The sequence below is a fragment of the Phyllostomus hastatus genome, unplaced genomic scaffold (assembly GCF_019186645.2).
Source record: "Phyllostomus hastatus isolate PE091 unplaced genomic scaffold, TTU_PhHast_1.1 phas_contig_195, whole genome shotgun sequence".
Classification (NCBI taxonomy): domain Eukaryota; kingdom Metazoa; phylum Chordata; class Mammalia; order Chiroptera; family Phyllostomidae; genus Phyllostomus; species Phyllostomus hastatus.
Window position 1 is genome coordinate 12,210 of NW_025333706.1, and position 19,752 is coordinate 31,961.

Here is a 19,752-nt window from a genome sequence, read left to right on the forward strand (position 1 = left end):
AAGGTGATGAAAACACTTAACTCAAAAAGATTATATATATATATATATATACACACACACACACACACACACACACACACACACACACACTCTATGTTCATTGCAGCATTATTTACAATAGCCAAGATATGGAAAGAGCCTAAGTGACCTTGATGGATGAACAGATAGAACAAATTGTGAGATATATATATATATATATGGAACTGCCCTGCCTGGTATCAGAAGCTGTAACCCCTGCCAAGGCTAAGGCTGAGGGAATGACCTTGGACCATAAGCCACCAAGGAGACAAAAGCTAATCTCCCTGGCAGGAGCACTGCTTCTGCTCCTTTTACTTCACCCTACCTGGCCCCCAATGCTTGGTCAGTTAGCCAATGGCGGGTAAGATTCCCAAGGGGGGGATGATCTAAGACAGGCACGATCACGTGGGAGGCCCCTGAGGGAGGACTTTGGGGGCTACAGCAGAAGGGGGTGATGGACCCTCGCCCCTCAGCTTTGACAAAGCCTGAGTCCTCATTGTCTGTGAGAAAACCTCCTTATCTCTTGGTTGCCTTACTTCTCTTGCTCCACCTAAGCCTGAAACAATGACAGGGTGGTGCCGCCCTGTGCTGGAAAGGGCAGGTTCCCCAGGTGATCAGGCCTAAGAAAGAATATGTAAAATCCTGTGAAACCTGCTTTGTTTAGAATGCTCTCAATTGAATGATAAGGGTTCAGGGAAGAAGTAAGTTTCTTCCTCAAAGTTTTACAGCTCTTTGACCCTGACTCAAAATAGGCCCTCAGAGTTCCTTGTTATCTATTGTTTGATCCTTACTTCCCGGCAATGAGTAATGAGCTTTACCTGTATTCTTATGCAAACGAACCCAATAAAAAGCCTGCTCGGGTGGGAGAACAGGGCGCTCTCCCTTAGCAGTGCTCTCCCCTAGGAAGGGTGGCCATGGCACTCCCCACTAGAGAGAGTGGCCGTTCCATTCCTATTTCCCCACAGGACCTGGTTGTCTCTGTGTATGTTTTTCTCGTGTTTCGACGAGCCACCTGCAGCGTTCCGCGGTCACTGCCGGTCAGTGGCTGCGACCTAGTATTTACATATATGTTTCCCAAAGGAATATTATTTGGCCACAGAAGAGAAGGAAATCTTGCCATCTGTAGCAGCATGGATGGACCTACAGGGCATTTTGTTAAGTAAAATAAGTCAGGCAGAGGAAGACAAATCTTGCATGATCTCACTTGTATTTGTACGTTAAAACAGCAACAACAACACAAAAACCAAATTTGTAGAAACAGAGAAATGGAGTGGGTGAAACGGGCGAAGGTGGTCAAAACATACAAACTTCGCATTATAAAATAAATAAATTAGGGGTTGTAATGGACAACATGGTGACTATAACTAATTTTACAGATGTTTTTGGACTTACGGTAGGGTCGCATTGTGCTAAACTCATCATAAGTTGAATATATCATAAGATGAAAGTGCACTCAGTACGCCTAACCTACCGAGTATCATAGCTTAGCCCGGCCTACCTTAAACATGCCCAAAACACTTCCATTGGCCTACGTTTGGGCAAAATTGTCCCGCTGCTGCCACCCAGGATCACAAAAAAGTATCATACCACATACAGCTAGCCTGGAAAAAGACCCAAATTCAAAATTCTACGTATGGTTTCTACTGAATGCACATCACTTTTACACCATTCGTTGTAGTCGAAAAATCCTAAGTTGAACCAGCACGAGTTGGGGACCTTCTGTACTGTGTTGTGTTGTATAGTATTTGAAAGTACTTGCTAAGTCTGTAGAACTTAAAAGTTCTCACAAATAATAATAAAAAAAATAACTTGTAAGGAGCCTTCTCAGGTTAGTCTAATGCCTTCAGTGGCCACATTTTTTTTCCAGCTGAAATTTAGAACAGGAGTGATACTTGAGACACTACTGGGAATAAAAAGCTCTCATAAAGTCCTGTGATTCCCCAGACATTTCTGAGGGGTATAGAAGCCACAGGCTGTATTGTACAGAAAGAATGCCTTGGACACCCCAGGTTGTCTAGTGTCGGTGCCTGTACATTCCCAGCCCCATCTCCCATCTCCCATTTTCCACCAAATATCCTGCATTGCCAGGAAAGAGGAAAAAGAATAGGCAAAGTAAAAATCAAGACTTCACCAGCTTTTCAGTCATGATGTGGGTAGATTTTTCCGGAATGGAAGGGGTTTCATGTTAAGGATCCTCAGCGGAACCAATGAGAGCCCAGGTGCTGGCCCTGAGGTTTCTGTGTGTATAAACAGAATAAACCAAAGGGAACCCAACCAACAACGTTCTTCCACCTTGTAACAGGTTAATAATTCCACGGAGAGCCCTGGAATTCACTGGAAGTCTGCACCTTTGCTTCCTATGGTGGCAAAGGGGCTCATGCACTGGTGAGGGACTCCTAAAGTGAAAAATCACACAAAGACAGTGTCTGTCCAGCTGGATGGACTTCCACAGGGAGAAACACACCCGGCACACAAGCAAGGGCAAGGAGCCAGTTCCCAAATTATTGATGCAAAGATGGGACGAGGGCAGCAGAAGGGGGAAAGGTTGTAATGTGTCAGAGTGCCAGCCTTTGGACTCCTCACAGTGGGCAGTGTTATTTCCGCAGACTTGGGTGCTCGCAGGGAGAAGGCAACCTCTGGCCCGCAAGAGGCTTCTGAAGCTCCCTGCACCATCCCTTCTACACAAGCAGGCACACTCTCTTCTTTCCCTTTCTTTTTCTTCTCTCTTTTTTATTTAATTTAATTTATTATTAATTACTTGATTGACTGGCTGAGAGGGTCAAATCCAATTGTGTGTCCTTTCTTCAAATGCTCTGTCATAGAGATTTCCACACATACAGGAAAAGTAGGGAGAAGCATATGACGAATCCCCGTACATGTATCACCAGCTTCAGGCATTATCATCATTGCATGCCCTTCTGTTTTCTCTGTTCTCCACCCCAATTCCCCCTGCTGCCCAAGGTTTTCTTGGAGCATTCTAAAACAAATCCCACAATTTCATTCTCCAATATGTCATATGTCTCTCTAAAAGATAAGCACTTCAACAAAAACCTAACCAAGTACATTATCATACTTCCCCAAATTAACAGTAATCCTTGATATCATCTAATACCCAGTTTGTTTTTAAATTTCTCAAATAATGTTTTCTTACCATCATTTTGTTCAAATAGGCTCCAAACAAGGTCCACGTGGTGCATTTGGCTGAGAAGTCTCTTAATGCCTTCATTGTGCCCTATTTCCCTCCTTCTTCCTGTGTTCATGCCATATGTCTGGCCTGCCCTTCCCTACAGTCTACTAGATCTTGCTGAATTGCTGCTGAATTGCATCCTCACGGTTGTCAACGGTTTAGGAAAAAAAATTGAAAGTAAAACCAATGAATCACTGAAGTGGTAATCAGTAAAAGTTTATCGTGCACACACCAAAAAGTTTTGCAAACTGGGAGCACTCAGACCAGAATGACTGCTCAGAGATGGAGCTACAAAGCTGCCTCTATAGTGTGGAGACAGGGACTGTTTATTCTTCACGACGATTGGGGTCAGTATCAGAATTTTCTTAAATGAAAGGGAATTAGTGATTACCTCATATCAACTTGGGGAACAATTGTTTATTATTTTATTTTTCACTAAAATGTAGTTGATATATAATAGTTTCAGGTATGACATAGTGATTCAACATTTGTATACCTAATGAAGTGATGACCACACTAAGTCTAGTAACCACCTGTGCACAGTTATTATGATTCTATTAACTATATGCCCAATGTTGTGCCTTACATCCCTGCGACTTATTTATTTTCTAACTGGAAATTTGCCCCTCTTATTTCTTTCACCTTTTCACCTTTCCCTCGCCTCCTTTACCTCTGGCAACCACGTGTGTTCTCTTGGCCTATAAGTTTTCTTTTCTGTTTCGTTTTATGAAATAAGTTAGACAGAGAAGGACAAATACTGTATGATTTCCCTTATATGTGGGATGTACAAAACAAAACAGAAACAGAGTCATAGACATAGAGAGCAAACTGGGGGAACAATTTAAGTTTCACTCATGATTTTCAGAGGCATAAGCAAGAAGTGAACCAGGTCGAGTTAGCTTCATTTGTCTTGCAAAATAAGTTAAACTAAGATTTGCTTGTACGACTAAACTGGCTGTGTCTGCTCAGGGAATTTTCAACTCTGGTTTCCCTTTTACTTGATTTTGACACAGTGTGACACATTCCTTTGTTCCCAGAGTTCCTATAAGCTGGTGGTCGGATCCAGAGACTCGTTTAGACTTGGTTTGAACTTTTTAGCACAAATATTCCACACTCAGTGCTGGTAGTTTCTCTTGCACTTCCAATGTCTTATTAACCCAGCTTAAGTGGATTGGAGGTTCATCAACCATAGGCTGAGGTGTTGTCAGCCTGTTCCCCATCAGCTTTGTGGTTTTAGCAGCCATGCTTTGCCCAAATCCGTTTGATCATTAGTGGTTGCAAAATGGCGGTTTTCGGTTTTGACCTTTTGTTCTGCATTTATGAGGTAGAATTCTTTTACAACTATGTGGTTAACCTGAAAATCAGTTTGTAGAGGAAAAGCAGAATAAATGCTTTCTTCCTCCTTATTTTTTGTTTGCAAGCACTTTCTTTTTTATTGTCATTGTCAACACATAGAACTTCATGTGTCTGCTTTACTTCAGTACATTTCACTTATTGTCAGGGGCGTATCAGTTGTCCTGTCTTCGCCTGTGGGGGCAACTCCAGGTTGGCTCTAGCTACAGCTCCTTGATCGTTGGCAATGTCCCTGTTGGGCCACAGTACAATGTCTCAGGGTCATCTGGTACTGTACCTGCCCCAGAACAGCCATTCCTTAGAAGCCCCGGTTCTTTTTAGTAAAAACTTGCACTTGGAGACCATAGTCTGGGGACGGAGGCAGTGGGGAGTGTGTGAATGTGTCCATTGTGACCGTCTTGCCTTTGATTCTAGGTTTGTGTTGGGTGTGTGTGTGTGTGTGTGTGTTTAAGGTCACATTATGAGCTAATACACACCTGTACAAAGCAAATGTTAAGTTTTTAGGGGGCTTACTTAAGTCTGATTATAAAGATGTATTCCTTTTATGTTGAAAATCTTTGTTCCTAAAGAATTTTACATAATTATTTATTTGATTTCTCTCTACATGTGCATATGTATACATAAGTATGTTTTCATATATATATATATATATATATATATATATATGGAAATATATATATGTATATTTGTCTCTGTGGATGGTTCAAAGAACAATATTAGTAGTGCAATGAAAAGTAAGAACCTATGATGAAAGAAAAGTTTCTTCACTGAATGGCAAGAACCCAGAGTGAAGACAACTGACCTGAAGTGCATGAAGAGTTATCAGGAGGGGTTCAATGGCAATGACAATGACAACATCAAGAGGAATAGTTCAAAAGGAGTGTAGGTTGGGTCTTTGCCTGACTATGAGATTGCTCTGAAGCCACGCTCTTAGAGGACTCTCGTCAGCAGGATGTCTAACAAAAGACAGTTTACTGGTGTCCAGGGTTTTAGGTGAGAAGTGACAGAAAGATCTTTGCAGCTGCTTTATACTTCTAGGAGGTTTTATATAGAATATGTTTGAGTTGGCTGGCTTGATTTTTCACTGCTTCTTGTAGGTCCATAACTCCTTCTTTTTGACTTGCGGAGGCAGGAAAGGCGTGAAAGTGAAAAGATGATTGTAAATTTCCTAACATACCTCAGTTTTCTCCTGGAGTAACCCTGGCTGTCAGTGGGCAGGTCTGTGGTGTTGTTTTGGGGAAACACGCAGAAGATCAAGCAGGAGAAGGTCACTTTTTAGATTCACTTGATAGGCCTTGCCTGTGACCTAAGACAGATATACCCTTCACTCATTTAATTCCCACAGCTTCACAGCTCCAGGCATAGGATTCCATCCTAAAGTGGGGAATTAAAAAAACGTTAAGTGATTTGCTCACCATCACTGCTAATAAGTGACAAGTGAGTTCTAATCCTGTTTGTATCTTGCCCGTGCATGTCCCCACACCCCAGCCACCTTGCCCTGAGCCAGGTAGGAGACACCCAAACTGAGGTGGACCTCAAAGTCAGAGGAGCCAGTTAAAGAGTGGGGCATATAGAAGCAGGGAGTGCACGACAGGCATTTCCGTACTCCCATTGACAACCCAGCAGCACCTCACCGGAGTCAGACTCAAAACACATCGATTGAATTGAAGCTGTTGATGAAAGCCAGATTCTCAGGACTTCAGATACAAAACTGCTATTCTCAACCAAGAGGCCCCAGACTTTATTAATACACATCTGTATGCTGTAAAAGTTTTATCTCACAAGCTTTGCCAAGTTTGATCAACTCACCATAGCTCTAGTTCTTTCTGAGTCATCTTTTTTCTCATAAATGAAAACTAAAACAAGAAAAAAAGTAAGATTTTACTCTTTCTCAAATTGTGTAAAGCTTAGCCTAAATATATGGATGAGTTAGTAATTTACTCAATTTAGACATTTATCTGGAAACTGATATGTTCAGCGTCTGTGCTCGTCATCTTCCATGACAAACACTTCCTGTTCACTTTCAAAACTTAACGTTCTGCCAAAGCTGTATTTCCTGGGAAGTTAGCATGTTTGGGGGAGCAGCACTTGTTTTTTGTCTTTTTTATTTAGTCACATATAAATATTTTTTAAATGGGATACACATTTTTTAAAAAGAAGGTATCTTTAACAAACTTGGGGCTGAAATCTATGGGTTCCTTTCTCTCTGAATTTTTTCTATACTTTTCATTAATTCCTCTTTGGGGGTTAAAGCAGAAGAAGGGGTAGAGAGCCCCATGTCATGCAGGAGCTGTGGTTGAGGCTAGGACAGTCATGCATTCATTCAGCCAGAGCCCCAAACAGACCCATGGCTGGCCCTGTAGGAAGAGCTGGAATCCCTCTGCACCAGGGTCCTGAGTGGAAATCAGTAGCACACACGTGAGTGTGGCTGACTCAGCATCATCACCGGAGCCCAGAACCAGGTCATTACCCAATGGTCTGGTTGGGAGCCATGTACCTGTAGGTCGACAGGAAATTGTGTCATTGGGAGGCAGCCACAACTCAGGGCTGGCAAGAAGAAAAACTCCCACAGAAAGTAACCTTACCCACAATAATTACATGAGAAAGTACAGTGATATGAAAAATAGAAGACCCAGGTCTGCTGTGTACAGCTCACAGGTTGTATACCACACCATTACAGGTGTGTCATTCACATTGACCATAATCAAGTTGCAAAACCTTAGAATAGGCATTCTAGAGAAACCTGAGGAAGATATTCAATCCTCACATTGATAAAGGAGGGAATGGCATTCACGGAACAAGACCATTCAAAATAAAACATACCATTACAGCGAAAGCAGAGGTGAGTATGAAAAAAAAATCAGATATCTTGATACCTTGCTGGATATCCAGCAAGATATCCAGCGAGTGAGAGATTTAGTCAAGTATAAAACTGAGAAAATCTCCCCATAACAGAACAGAAACGAGGAGATGGAAATTAGGGAGGGGGGGGCAGTTGAGATATGATATATATTTAAAGAAATGTCTGAAGGGAAGTTGTATTTGTTAGGATTCTCCAGAGAAATAGAAGCACTGGTGTTGGGGGAGGGAGGAACAGAGTGGGGGGAGAGAGAGAGAGAGAGAGAGAGAGAGAGAGAGAGAGAGAGAGAAAGGAGATTTGTTCTAAGGAATTGGCTCATGTGATGATGGAGACTGAGAAGTCCCATGACTTATGCTCTGCAAGCTGAGATGCAGGAGAGCCCGTGATGTGATTCAGAATCTGAAGGCCTGAAACCCTAGGGAAACTGATGACACAAATCCCAGTCTGAGGGATTTACACCTCCTTCTGAGGGCAGAAGGAGACGAAGGTCCCAGCTCAGGCAGTGGGTCAAGAAAAAAGTGCACATTCCTTCTTCCCCTGCCTTTGTTTCCATTTAAGCCCTCAACAAATTGGATGATGCCCACCCTCAATGGGGAGGGCAACTTGCTTTGCTGAGCCCACTGATTCAAATGCTCATGTCACCCAGCAACACTCTCACAGACAAGCCCAGACATAGTACTTCATCTGGGTGCCTCGTGGCCAGTCAAGTTAATAAAATTAACATGAAAAAACTGAGTGCTGGAGAGGTAATAATTGAAGAGATGAAAGCTGAGATGTTTCCAAAATTGAGGAACATGAATTTTTTTTTAAAAATACTTGTTTTACTTAATTTTAAATAATAATAATAATAGTACATTCCTACCCATTCCCATCATAGTAAAACTTCAGAACTTTAAAGATAAACAAAATTTTTGCAAAATACCAAGGGGAAGAGGGTAGGAGAAAATGCAAACTAATCTACACTAACGGATAGAATGCAAACGGTACAGCCACTCTGAAAAACAGTTTGGCAGTTTCTTAGGAAAGTCAATTTACAGTTACCATCTGTTCCAGTTGTTGGTAATTCCCCAAGAAAAGTGAAAATATATTTTTACACAAATGATCATAAAGGCTTTATTTATAACAATCAAGAACTAGAAACAACCCAAATGTCCTCCCACAGGTGAATACATAAACTGGTACATATCCACAGGCTGAAATACTGCTCAGCAATAAATAAAAACAAGCCATCCATACCCGTACAGCACCCGTGAATCTCTCAGGAATTCTGCCAAGTGAAAGAAGCCATCTCAAAATATTATACAGTGTATGATGCTTTTTATGTGACATTCTGGAAAAGGCAAACACACAAGGAATGGAGAAGCAGCAGTGGTTGCCATAGGCCAGGGGAGGGTGAGGGGTGACAGCAAAGGATCAACATGAGGGAGTTTATTTTTATTTCATTTGTCGAACTGTCTCTATATCGTCACAATTTCCTTGTTCTTTTTTTAAAGATACTATTTATTTATTTTTAGAGAGAGGGGAAGAGAAAGAGAAAGAGGGGAAGAGAAACATTGATGTGAGAGAGAAACATCGAGAAACCTTGACCAGTTGCCTCTCATAAGCACTTTGACAAGGAACTGAACCCACAACCCAGGGTGGTGCCCTGACTGGGAATCGAACTGGTGACCTTTTGCTTTCCAGGATGACGCCCAACCAACTGAGCCACACCAGTCAGGGCGGGAGTTTAATTTTTATAAGATGAATCCAGCTGTTCTGTATCCTGATTGTGGTGGTGCGTACACAAGTCTGTTACAGAGCCATAGACCGTCCCCCTCCCCCTCCAAAAAGGGCCAACAGATAAACTTAAAACTTAATGAACTTAAAAAAAAAATGAAGCTTCTTGAGTGTGTGTCACAGTGAAAATACAACACTGGATGATTCACCTTAAAATCACTAATTGATTATCTCTTCCTTAATGACCCAGAAATCATAGACCAGCTGATGGCCAATCAATTGCAACGCATTAGCCTGGGCAGAAGAGGGTGGTTTTCTAAAAAATTGTGTTTTCATAAATATTCACCACACTAAGTACATGTGTAGATGAAAATATTTCCTATGTCCTCTGAAGCTCTCAAGTAGCTGTGGCAATTCGAGGTGGTAACATTTTTTAAATTAAAATTTACTATGAAATGATAACTAGGAAAGGGTACCATTCCCAGGAACTTTCTTAAAATGATATTACTAAGGACATCTTGATTTAATGAAATAGAAATTTATTTAAGCATATTAAAAGCAACAGAAATCTCTTTGAACATTTCATGTTCAAAACCAAGGATTTGAAAGATATACTCTGTGCCTGAAATTGAATATGAGAAAAGACCAAACTTGCATATTTCAAGACAAGCTGTATAAACACAGTGCATGGCATTACTGTTACAGTGTCAATTTGGAGAGGGTTAACAAAATTTGTTAAACACGGATGCTTACAAGATGACTTCATTTGTTTGTTCGTTTCTCACTTAGAACTTAACCAGGAATTTTTCAAAGTTTAGTAAACAAATAAATGTGCAAAGTATTAGAATGAAAAGTCAGGCATGAGGAAGCATGAGAAGAAATCAGAAGGGGAAATACATTTTATTAAGAGAAAAGGGGACTTCTATGAATGGTGATGCTAAAATATTAACAACAATTGAAGTAAAGAATTGGATTATTATTATTACGTTTAAATAGACTTTATTTTTTAGACTTTTAGCTTTAGATTCACAGGAAAATTCAGCAGAAATTGCAGAGATTTCCTACATAGCTCCTGTCGCACCCCCCAGATGCACAGCTCCCCCCACTATCAACATCCCCCACCAGAGTGGTGCATTTGTTACAAGTGATAAACCTATATTGACACATCATTGTCACCCAGAGTACACAGTGTATTTTAGGGCTCACTCTATGTTTTTGGACAAATGCATAACATCATCATATATAGTTCAGAGTATTTTCACTGCCCTAAAAATCCTTTGTGCTCTGCCCATTCATCCCTCCCTACCCCCACCCCCTGGCAACCACTGGTCTTTTCACTGCCTCCATAGTTTTGCTCTTTCCACAATGCCATAGAGTTGGAACCATACAGCACGTAGCCTTATCAGACTGGCTTTTTCTCTCTTGGTAATAGGCACTTAAGGATTCTCCAAGTCTTTTCATGGCTTTATAGCTCAATTCTCCTCAGCACCAAATGTTACGTTGTTTGGCTGCGCCACAGTTCATTTTTCCATTTACCTCCTGAAGGACATGTTGGTTGCTTCCAAATTTCGGTAATTCTGAACACAGCTGCGATGAACATTTGCATGCACGTGTTTTGTGTGGACATAAGTTTTCAGCTCCTTTGGGAAAATACTAAGGTGTGATTGTTGGATCACAGGGCAAGAGTCTGTTTAGTTTTGTAAGTAACAGCCAAACTGCTTTCCAAAGTGGTTATACCATTTTGCCTTCCCACCAGCAAGTTCCCGTTGCTCCACATCTTCACTAGTATTTGGTGGGGTGAGTGTTGTGGATTTTAGAACACTAGGTGTGAAGAGCTTGATTATTTCTTGCATTAGGATCACAGCAGCATCCCAAGGTAGGCATCAGAGTAGTTGTTTTCATCTTTAACGCAGTTTTTATGATGAAATATCTGGAAACATCTTTCTGTTTGGTGGAACAACTTGTCATTATGAAACTATGATCAACCTGTGCAAATTTGAGAGAAAATCATTTTTTCACTGTAAAATAATAAGCATTCTTTTATTACATGAAAATGGAACATCACAACAAAAGATATTTTTTAAGAAACTCAGTGTAAGCGCAATGTTATGTTTCTTCTTAGCACCCTCTGTGCCTCAGTGCATCTACCTATCACCATGTTACTGGAGGGGGACAAGGCCCAGAGCCTGTCTGCCCCGGGCACACCAGTAGTGTGCGGGTTCTTGACTTCATGTAGGAAAGATTTCACAACATGGGTCCAGATGATTTTGAGAGTTTGTTTATTAAAGCTGGGGACAGTGAAACAAAGGAAGGGCTTAAGGTAGAAGAAGCAAGGGGGAGAGAGGATGTCAGAGAAAAATGGGGCCTTGGAGACAGCTTCCAGGGGTCAGCCCAAGAGGAGCGGCCACTGCCCGCTGCCTGCTGCCCCCTGGTTGCCAGGCAAGTGGGGTTCCCTACAGTTAGGGGAAAAAACAGCAGAGATACGAGGTGTGGGTGCGCTCTAGCAAAAGTGCCCCATGTGTCCTTCGCTTGAGGCTTAAAAAAATTTTTTTTTAAATTTTATTGTTGTTCAAGTACAGTTGTCTGCATTTGCCCCCCACCACTCCCCTCAAACCCCAGCCATCCCCACTTCCCTCTCCTGAGTCCATTGCCCCCGCTTGGTTTTGTCGGTTTTGTCCATGTGTCCTTTATAGTTGTTCCTGAAATCCCTTCCCCCTTTTCCCCCCATTATCCCCTCCCACCTCTGCTCTGGTTACTGTCAGATTGTTCTTAATTTCAATGTCTGTGGTTATATTTTGTTTGCTTATTTGTTTCATTGATTAGTTTCCAGGGACTGGCCTGCCGGAATTCTAGGGGAGGTCTCTAGGAAAGGCCTTAACAGAATATTCATTAACTTTTCAGGTATCTTCCAATGTGTTGATTCACCAACACGTGTGTGTGTGTGTGGAAGATCAGGGTTAATTTTCTGGTTAGTTTCATTTTTGAAGAACCTTATTGAACGGGCCCCAGGGCCGAGGCTGGTCTGCCACAGGACAGTCTGGAATGTGCAAACCATTTGCTTCTGTGTGTCCTTGGTTAGAAAAGATAAAACCTTGTGATTCATTAGCAGGCCATAAATTGCTCAAATTGCTTGGTCTTGTTTAATTATTTTGTCTCAGTGTCCCTTATTCCACTGGTCAAGGAATTTCCCTAACTTCTTACTATACTGCCTCAACCACAACCACGCCCCATAAAGCTATAGAAAAAAAAACAACCCAACTCACAGTTAAACTGATAAGAACAGACACTAATTTGAGCTTACCCAAAAGGCCAAGAAGCGATAGCACATACAATTTAGAGTAAAGACTTTTTGTGATGTTTTAGGGAGTTAAAAATGTAAAAAAAATCAAGGATGTTGTGATAAACCCATCAAGAGGTGCTGAGTCACTATAAAGAGAGCCTTTGATTCACAGAAAAGGAGAAAGTACCAGTTATCTCATGATCAATAGAAGAAGTTTTCACTCATCTACTTTAGGAGACAAGAGGAATCTGAGAAAAGAGACTCAAGCAGAAAACTCCTGAGCCCCTCTGGACCTGTTTCCTCTTCTGCAAAATAAAAAGAGGGAACTCAAGTTGATGATGGTACCCACTAATTTGCTTCCCTATGATATAAATTTCCATAATTCCTTAGATATGACATGATTAAGATACTCAAGACAATGAGACGTGGCCAGTCCAGCTTCAGACACTGGTGTGGAGCACACTAGCACTGGCCACGGGAAAGGAGGATACAGCACCTCGGGGTCATTCACACACTGTAGGGTGGGAACTAGAGGCCCCTTGGGATGCCTCTCGGGCTCCTGATGTGCTTGCTTTGTAGCCTGGTGTTTTGGCCATCAGGCATCTCCTAAAAAGTAAATATTCCAGTGTTCAGTGTTTAACATGCATTTCAGAGATAACCTGAATTCTGACTGTATTTTTAAATCTTTAAAAAAAATTTTAAATACTTTATTTATTTATTTTTAGAGAGGGGAAGGGAGGGAGAAAGAGAAGGGGAGAAACATCAATGTGTGGTTGCCTCTTGAGTGCCCCCTACTGGGGACTTGGCCCGAAACCCAGGCATGTGTCCTGCTTGGGAATCAAACCAGTGACCCTTTGGTTTGAAGGCTGGCACTTAATCCACTGAGCCACACTAGCCAAGGCTGACTATATTTTTTTCAGAGAAACATGTATTTCCTCATAATCAGAACTCCATCCTGTTAGTGCCAACCACTTTGGAGAAACTGTGGCAAATTTGGTGGGGCTTAAACCTGGCAAGCTATGTGGAAACCTTCATTTCATCATGATTGGCTTCTAGAGTGTGCGTGAGGTCACTTCAATACAAGGAATGTTTTTTTTTTAAAGCAATGACTGAATCATATTATAGTTCTTCATAACCCTTAACCCCTATTAAAAATAATTGGAATTATTTTGAAATGTTTCCACTCCTATATAATGAACTTTGACCAAGTAATTTCATGGTACTTAAATTAGATCAATAAATTCTGATCAATACCAGTGAAGGTGAGTTTGCCCAATATGGCAGCCATGTTAGTGGGATGTCAAGTGCTGTTGGAATCAATGAAGACCAGACGTAGTTCATCTCTGTGACTATAGTCGATTTCTCAGAGAAGAAAAATCAAGATAAAACATCTGCCAAAGCCACACACAGAGGTTGTTTTTATTTAAAAAATCTATTAGTGTTCTGATACCAAAGCTTCAATTTCTCAAGACATTAATTTTACCTACTAAAAATACCCATAAATTTTAGAGCTTAAGGTAAAAATGCTAACATTACAACATGTAACTGGGTCTAATCTATTTCATGACATCTTTGATTCATAGGAAAAACAGGAGATTTATAAAATCTACCTAAGAGATTAACCAGACATCCCATCTTCAGTCTCTGATGTGTATCTGAGAGACCTGTAACTCCCCTCTGGTTATAAAAATAAAAGTTTAAAACCTAGGGTTTTAGTGTTACTTTAAAGAATCAGAAACTTTATTTGAAATAAGAAAAATGAAAGCCAATCTAGGGAGGACGTTCAACATCCTCTGGGACAAATGTGAGTTTCTTTCAGTTGGAAATTATAATAAGCTACGGTATCGAAAAGACGACCACGCTTTCTTCCTTTAGAGAAACCATGACCAGGACCAAGTGCCTCTCAGCTCGGGCCCACCACCCTGCTCCAAACCCTGGAATTTACAGCTCCTGTGGCCACCCCTGGTTTCCTTTAAACTTCGACTTCTGAAATTGGCTTGGAAGTCTACATAGGAGGACACGTATAGTTTGCTTTCTTCACAGAAATTTCCTACATCTCCCAGTGAACAATCATCTAGTCTTCCTTTAAGTTTTCTAAATACAGCTGAGGTTGATACTTTTGCCAGAGTCTAGTGATTCAGAGTCCATTTGCCACTGTAACTAATGGTTTTTTGGGGTTGGTTTTTTTTTTTTCGGTTTCTACAAAACCTTAAAAAATATAATAAAAACAACACCCAATCTAATGCACATTGTTTTTCTTGAACTGCTGTGTACATTTAGCATGGCAACAACCATGGATGGATCAGGGACAAAGCATTCACCTGAAGCCTTCGCTGAACCCACGGAATATATCGTCACCTTAGGAGTCGGGGCAGATGCATTGGCAGGATCAAGAAAACAAAACAGAGTCACAGGTGGAGTCCACAACCTAGTGTGGGCCCAGCTGCCTGCCCTGAGACTGGGTCTTCATAATCCCCAGCAATTAGAACGCTGTCATCTTGAAAAATAGCCCCCAGGCCTGCTCCATCCCACCTCCATGGCCGTGGTTCAGGTGTTCCCCCAGAGCACCCCGAATCCCGGTACTTGCTCACTCGCCATCCTCACACACATCCCAGAGCTCCCTACTTTCCCAGTTATTCCTACCTCTTCTCTCTCATTCCCCATCTGTTCCACTTGCCCAGTGAAGCCTTTGAGTGGATACAAAAGGCATCCAGTACCATTGCAGTCCTTCTGGAGTCCACAGACTAATTACTAATCAGAGAAATAAGGGCACACACGCCCCTCACACTAGTGATGTTCCAGGTGAGACAATTTGGTAAGACACAGGTGAGCAATACAAGTGTTCCCCTCATGCATTGCTGCACACAAACCACTCAAACTGTGAGTCCTCGAACCACAGGAGTTACTTTATTATCACACCATGTGGCTCTGGGCCCAGTGAGGCAGCTACAATCAGATGGAGTGTCTCTCCTTCACTGGTTCATTGGCCTGCGCATCAGGGACGATTCCAAAGCTGGGCGCCCCAGCGACCCCATACTCTGTGGTCTCTCCAGCATGGAGCAGCCTCTGGGGTGGCTGGACTTCTCAGACAGCTGCCCGGGGCCTGCAGCCAGCATCCTCAGGCAGAGGACAGGGTGAAGCGTCCAGCACTTTCCAGCCTGGTCTCAGAAGTTTTGCAGCATGTCCCACCAAGTTCCCTTTGTCAAGAGGAAGGGAAATCACAACTGCTGCAGACGCCTCTCCCAACCAGTGGTTGCGTACTGTCAGGTCTGGCAGCTGGGCACCTTGAAGGGGAGGACTGGGATGGGCATGGCGCTTGGATGGTGACTGTCATACAGTGTACTGAGTAGGGAAGGGTCACAGCCACCAGAGGAGGGCAGGGAGCAACCAGAGCAGGCACCCACCTTACAAGGCACTCTGGCCACCTATTGCTATGCAGGAAGCTGCCGCAACATAGAGGCTTAAAACAACCATCAGTTTACCATGGTGATATTTTGTGGGCTGGCCCTGGGGCAGGGCCCGGCAGTCAGTCCTGCCTTGTGGTGTAGGGGCCAGGTGGTGGAATCCACTGGTGGAAATGGCCTCCCTCACCAGCCTCATGCTGGACCCTTCTCCACGAGGATGTGTGGTCAAATGGGGCCCTGCCAGCTCCCTCACCTGGCACAGCATTGGTTCTCACTCTTCACCGGTCAGAGCTCTCATAGGCCAGCCTGGATTTCAAGGAAATAAGCCTCCCTCTCCATGGGAGAGAGTTAAAGTGTCTACAGCCACCCCCAGTCTGCCATACGGAGCATGTTGTTAAACGACAAGGCTGGGCACACACTAACAGTGATGACCCTAGCCTGGCTGGATGAGCTTATTCTACTCAGCACTTCTCAAACACCCCACTGGGTACTCCCACTGACAGCAAGCCCACCTACCGCTGAGCTTGGGAATAAACCCAGAGTTGAATGAGAGCCCTGGCTGGTGTGGCTCCATGGACTGAGTGCTGGCCTGTGAATCATAAAGGTCACCGGTTCAATTCCCAGTCAGGGCACATGCCTGGGTTGAGGGCCAGGTCCCCTGTAGGGGGCGTGTGACAGGTAACCAGTAGATGTTTCTCTCACATATCAATGTTTCTCTCCCTCCCCCCCTCTAAAAGTAAATACATATCTTAAAGTATTTTCTGGATAGAGTATTCTAGGTTGTAGGTCCTTGCTTTTCATCGCTTCGAGTACTTCTTGCCAGTCCCTTCTTAGAATGGAAGGACAGATAAAGTGCTTCCCAGACACAGTAAAGCTAAAGCAGTTCATCTTCACCAAGTCATTATTACATGAAAATGTTAAAGGGACTTATTTAAGAAAAAGAAGATCAAAACTATGGACATTAAAATGACGACAAGCTCAGAACCATCAACGACGGAATCTAAAAAACCAAAACGAACTAAGCAAACAACTAGAATAGGAACAGAATCATAGGTATGGAGATCAATTGGAGGGTTGTCAAGCTGGCAGAGGTGAGGGGGAGAATGGGAGAAAAGGGCCAGGGATTAAAGAAGTATAAATGGTAGGTATGAAATAGACAGGAGGATACTAAGAATAAATAGGAAATGGAGAAGCCAAAGAACTTATATGCATGACCCCATGGATATGAACTAAGAGGGGGAATGCTGGAGGGAAGGGAAGTATGGGCAGAGGGGCGCAAAGGGGGAAAATTTGGGACAACCATAATAGCATAATCAATAAAATATGCTTTAAAAATTATCAAAGTTGAGTGAGAAACCACGCTCAAAAGTTCAAGATGTTTGTTTCGCACAATATAGATACTTGAGTTACTAGAAAAGCAATATTTTAAGAGCTTGCCACTAGTAGACTCAATGTCTTGGGAGCCATGCTCACACATGCCTTCCCCCCCACCCCCAGGCCAGTGCTGGGGCTTCCTGAAGATGTGTCATGGGTGAGAGCCACCAGGATGACGGGCACAACAGGAGAGCAGGTAGAGAATCCTCAGAGCGCTGGCTTCAGATTTTAGGGGTGCTACTCAGGCAAGGAAGTGCCAGATGAACAGATAGACCTACCACCTGGAGGCTTCTCACAGATCCATTATACACAGTATTCGTGAAGTTTCACTTTTTTATCTTTGCTTTTTAAAAATGTTTTCTTTTTTACATTTTTTAAAAGAAATCCTCACCCAAAGATATGTGTATTGATTTTAGAAAGGAAGGGAGGATGGGAGGGAGGGAGGGGGTGGGGGGGGGAGAGAGAGAGAGACAGAGAGAGAGAGACAGAGAGAGAGAGACAGAGAGAGAGAGACAGAGAGAGAAACATCCATTGGTTGCCTTCAGTAGCTGCCCCTACCAGGAATCGAACTTGAAATGTTTTGGTGTACAGGACAATGCTCCTACCAAGTGAGCCACCTCACCAGGGCTGGAAAATGTTTCCTGATTACAAAACTAATATATGTTCATGAAGCTTTTCCCAACAATTTTTAAAAGCATGAGAAAAATCCTGAAATCCTACCAAACTGAAATAACCACATGAACTTGTTGTTTTCTGCCCTCACATACAGATCTCCCCATAGGTACACACATTCCTCACTTGACAAAAATGGGGACATATCACAGTTCCTGTTTCTGCCATGGACAACTCTCCTTGTCCTGGCCATTTTTTGGTGTCCCCCCCCCCTTTAAACTCATTTTGGCCCTTTTCCATAGGCCTCTAATCTTATGCTAATATATTAAAACATTTCTGTGTTTCTGTTTTTTGTTTTGCCAGAAAGGATTACTATTTTACAAACCCTTCTGTGTCTTGCTTTTCTCACTCACAGTTTGGAGACACCGCCTCCCCAGTGAAATGGAACTCACACACTCCTTGTGAAGGTTACATCCTATTTCATGGACTGTATGTCCCACAATTTAATTTAGCACTACCCAACTGACGGTCAATCGCTTCAGTTTCAGGAATCATGCCTCATGGTATTTGTTGAAAGATGCTGCAATAAATATTCCTGTGGTTGGTGTTTTTAATTTTATTGCCTAGAAGCTCAAGTGTGGCCTAGCTATATTACAGGAATGAATGTGTTTAATTTTAATACTCACTGTCAGACTACTCTCCAAAGGGCAACAGCCATTCACAGCCTCTCCAGCAATGAGTGAATATTCCCTTCCACACATTTCTATCACCAGTAGAGATTATCATTTTTTGTAAATTCTCATGGGCTAATTTTAGCATAAACTTGACAATAATTCATTTCTATTTGGTAGCTATGTTACCGAACAACAAGGGGGCGGGGGCGCTGGGACAATATACTATTACTGAAAGGAACCCTCCCAGGTTCATTATGTCTACCGCCAGAGGGAAGACCTCTCTCAATGCCAGAGATTCGTGAAAAGGAAAGGAAATGTTTATTGAATGCTATACAGACTTAAAGTAGTGACCCAATGTCTTCATCAAAATCCCAAAGTCCCTTAAAACACCCACAAACACACACAGTCCTTCCTTCCCCCTTTGCCCAGTCTGGGGTACCGTATCTCAGGAAAAGAAATAGAAGTCCGAGGCTCAGGCAGCCCCCCCCGGTCCTTCCCAGTAATTCATGTCGGCTGGGAGGCCTCCCTCGGTTCCCGGCACCATCAGCTGTGTCGCCGGGATCTCTGCTAAAGCCAGGTGGTGGTTCCCCCTACTAAAGCTGCAGGGGTCCCCACTCTGGCAAAGCTGTGTGGTTCTCCCTCCTCAATGGCTGCAAGGAGGGGGGTCGCCACTCTGCCAAAGCCGAGTTGTGGTTCTCCGCTAAAGCCGCATGGTGATTCTCTCTCGCAGGGCTGTGGGAGTCCCCACTCTGCCAAAGCCGCGTGGTTCTCCCCTGCACAATGGCTGCAGGAGTCTCCACTCTGCCAAAGCCACGTGATTCTCCTCTCAATGGCTGCCGCATCTGGGTTTAAATGCCTGGGCCAGTCTTCCTCTGCAGCCCCATTTCCGACTCCTCCTACAATCAGCTACACATGCCAGAACTCATATCCTTCCAGCTTTACTGGGCTGCCATCGTGAGTCTGGGCAGGCGTGGCCCCATGTCATGGAGCCAGTCTTCTCTAAGCTCCCACGCAGGTGCTGTAACTCCGGGGACCTGCCTCCCAGTTACATCTTGGTGGGGAAGTTACTTCCATTCCCCTGGCTCAGAGCAGGGCCACAGCTATTTAACATATCTAGGTAACCAGTTAAAGGTTATAGATATGCTAAATGACCACACCAGAGGTTAGCTGCAAAGCTGTTGCTATGCAAAACAGCTCCCAATGGCCTGCTCCATTTGTCCCTTCCTCCAACACACACCTGTGGGGGAGGGGTGGGGGAGGACATCCTAATATTT